This window comes from Vulpes vulpes, chromosome 1, assembly GCF_048418805.1.
Source record: "Vulpes vulpes isolate BD-2025 chromosome 1, VulVul3, whole genome shotgun sequence".
NCBI lineage: Eukaryota > Metazoa > Chordata > Mammalia > Carnivora > Canidae > Vulpes > Vulpes vulpes.
Window position 1 is genome coordinate 166455045 of NC_132780.1, and position 3411 is coordinate 166458455.

The 3411-nt window shown below is 45.5% G+C and overlaps 1 pseudogene; it reads right to left on the reverse strand.

Moving 5' to 3' along the window:
• Positions 1–278: 278 nt before the first annotated feature.
• On the reverse strand, positions 279–1935 carry LOC112926418 (E3 ubiquitin-protein ligase TRAF7 pseudogene; annotated as a pseudogene).
• Between the last annotated feature and the right edge of the window lie 1476 nt (positions 1936–3411).

A 3411-nucleotide genomic window follows, 5' to 3' on the forward strand; every position in this document is an offset into this window, starting at 1 on the left:
ATAAAAAGGCCCACAGTCTCTTTGGGGTGGAGACAGAGGGTAGGCTGGTCCAGCATTATATCTGGTACTTGGGGAGGAGGACCAATGATAGGAGCAAGCAGAGATAGGCTTGTTGGGCATAGGGCAGAAAGGAAACTGCTTGGCTAGCTAAGCCTGCTCACCTTTTCATACACAAGGCAGGAAGAGACTGTAAGACTACTCATGTGACCAGCCTGGCTTGGATAGGTCTAATGCAGGCCAAGACTCAGCCTGGATTTTCTTTTAGGAAGTCCAAACTTTCACAGTGCTGTCCACAGTCCCCACAGAGCCAGCCCAGTCATACTGCACTGGTGATGCAGCAGAGTCTACATGCAGATCATGCCGTTCACACTCCAGACCCTGAGGGATCTGTCATAGGATATGCTGGGGACTTTGGTCTGGTCTGGTATGGAGATGACTGTCAAGGCATACATGGTGCCAATGTGGCCTGTTAGGATCTGCACCTGCTACTTAGACTTGATGTTTCATGTGTGAATGAAGTTCTCCCAGTGCCACTGGACAATGCGGCCATTCATTGTGCCAATATAGTAGTGCTGCTGGTGACATCTGCAGGATGTGGGTGCAGTTGAGGGTCTAGATGTCCCAGATCTTGATTATTTGGTTAGGAGCCACTGTGCATGCAACTCTGACCAGGGCCTGTACCCAGTGGTTGAGGCCCATGAGCTCCCTCTTTATCTTCAGCTCAGTGCCCGTGATGTTCCAGTCCTGGATATCCTTCAGCAAACTGCTTAGGAGCATGCTATAGGAGGAGACCAGTGTGTATACCAATTGTCTGGGCCCGGACTGTGTTCACCCTCTGCAGGTTCTGGATGTCCCACATGATGTATAGTCTGTTGAGCTACTGTAAAGCTTGTGCTCTAGAAGGCAGAGCATCAGCACAATGTTGTCATGCCATTCCGGCATCTTCTGGCATTTAGGCTCTTCTCCAGCTGGTCGGTCTTTTCTGAGAGCTTGCCCAGCATGAAATGCAGAAAATAATCTCCTAGTCCTTCTGTGTCAGCACCACAAATATTTTGTGGAAGCTCTCAGCCGTTTGCCGTGGGAACTCCTTCAGGTCCATCTCATACATGTCCTGATTTCCCATGAACATGCATCTGTACTTAGAGTGGGGATACTTGATGTGGTTGTACTCCTTGAGTTCCTCCATGTTCATCATGAGGAGGGGATGACTAGGCTTGTTAGAGCATCACACAGACCTGCAGTCACAGCAGTCTTTGTTGTCTTTCTAGGAACTGAGCTTGATGGTGAAGGGACTCCCACAGGGTATCTACCTCAAAAAGAGGTGGGCTTCCTGCCAGCCACCACCTGATAGCCATGCTTGCAGTGAATGAAGAACTCCTAGATCTACACCGCATTGCAATTTTGTTTACTACCACCATCAGGTTGGTGTTGCACATGGGAGACTTCTCTGTCTTTAAGATGCATCTTTGATAAAACATGTGCCTCCATGTACTGATTACAGGGTCCTTGAACACACTGTAGCCGACCTGACAACAGAGCTGAGGGCTGCTCAGCAAATACAAATGGCTCTAGCTCCTCCTTGTACTCTGGCAGCAAGAATGTGGAGCATAGAGACAGGCTGGACCCAGAGTCCAGTAGACTCTGGACTGCAGCTGCCAGAGATGGCACAGTAGAGCTTGGATTCACAGTGCAGGGTGGTGATGGGGACATGCTGTCTTCCTCACCCTGAGGGAAGGAGGTGAGGGTGCTGGAGGAGAGGGGCACCCTGTGGTGCTATTTGTGAATGCTGATCTTAGTGGCTTTTGCAATGGTAGTGACAACTGAAATGGGTCCCAAAATCTTTTCCATTCTGGTCCCTATGGTGAGGTCTGGGGTGGATGGGTTGGAAGTCTCCCTGGAGAAGCAGTTGTAGCAGGTGCTTTTGCCTGATCTCATGCTCATGAGAACTATCTTGGACATTTACATAATGTCCCCATCTGCGGCCACTGGGGAGTGGCAACGCCAGCCTCCACCTTCATCAGGCCCCCTTGGGCTGCCTCTCTAGGAAGGGACCTGTGTGCTTTTTAAAATAAAGCATTTTCAAAATAATTATTAGCCATGTATACTAAGAGAATTGGCAAGGTAAGTTTGGTATCAGTAAATTATATATATTCCCTTCTATACCAGGTCATGATAAATGTTGCACCAGGTAAGAACACAGGGACATTCATCAGTGACTTGAATTTTATAGACACTAAACTCAGTTTAAATGATGGTATTGAGACATCTTTGAGGTCTGAATTTCGCCAGTGCTCAGTGCCTGAGTACTGAGACATGCAGCAAGGAAGAGTGAATAGTCAGCAGGGTCAAGGGCGGCAAAGAGAATGAAGAAGATGAGTGCTGAGGAAACACTGTTGGATCTATAATAGGGAGGAATTCATGACCTTTGGGAGAGCATTTTCAGTAGTGTAGTGGAGAAGGGAGTTGGCTTGCAGTGCATTACAGAGTAATTGGGTAGTGGAAAAGAGACAGTGAGTGAGACTTCTCTTTATATAATGTAGCAGTGAAAGATGAGAGGGAATGAGTTAGACAAGCTAGTTGGGCCAAAGTACATTTTTTTTAAAGGATTGTTTATAGGCAGAGCAGTAGGCATGGGTGAGATGTGCATCTGTAGTAGAGTTCAGGGGGTGGAGAGAGATAGAGAGAGGGGGAGAGACTAGCACAAGATACCCCCTAGCAGATGCTCTGTCTGTCTAATAAGCACTTACCCTTAAAGGAAGTTTCCAAAATTGCCTCATTTTTGTAAGATTCAAAACAGTTTTAGAGCATGAAACACAGACATTCACCCTAGAGGGACTTGCCATTTAACAGTGATACAGTGCACACAGAGATAATGAAATGGAGTTATCAGTTAAGCACCTTTCAAAAGATGTTATCAATATACTCTAACCATAATAAAAAAAAAACATTGGATGATTTGTTCAATTTGTTCACATAGTATCCACATAGGTAAGTATTATCATTTTTGAGGAAACGGAAGCTTAGGCAGGCTACAGGCTAAGGAAGTTCTTAATGCCTCATGGCTAATCAATGATTTCAGTCCAGTCTCTGATTACAAGCTAGGATTCCACACCTAGTAACTGTCATTAGAAATATTGAGTGAAGCTTTTGACTTCAAATCTCAAATTAGAATTCAACAATGTCTATATCTCACTTTAGGTAAAATAATGTCTACATCTTTAAAATATTTTGACATAGGCACACGTGTGTACATGTATGTGTGTGTGTATGTGTGTGTTTGCCTGTGTGAGGCTAAGCTACATTCTAGGTGTGATCAATTACCTGGCCGTAAAGCGTACTCTAGAAGAAGGGAGGGGGTAGTCAAAATTTAATAAAAGAGACTATAATCCAGGGATAGCTATTATAATCTTC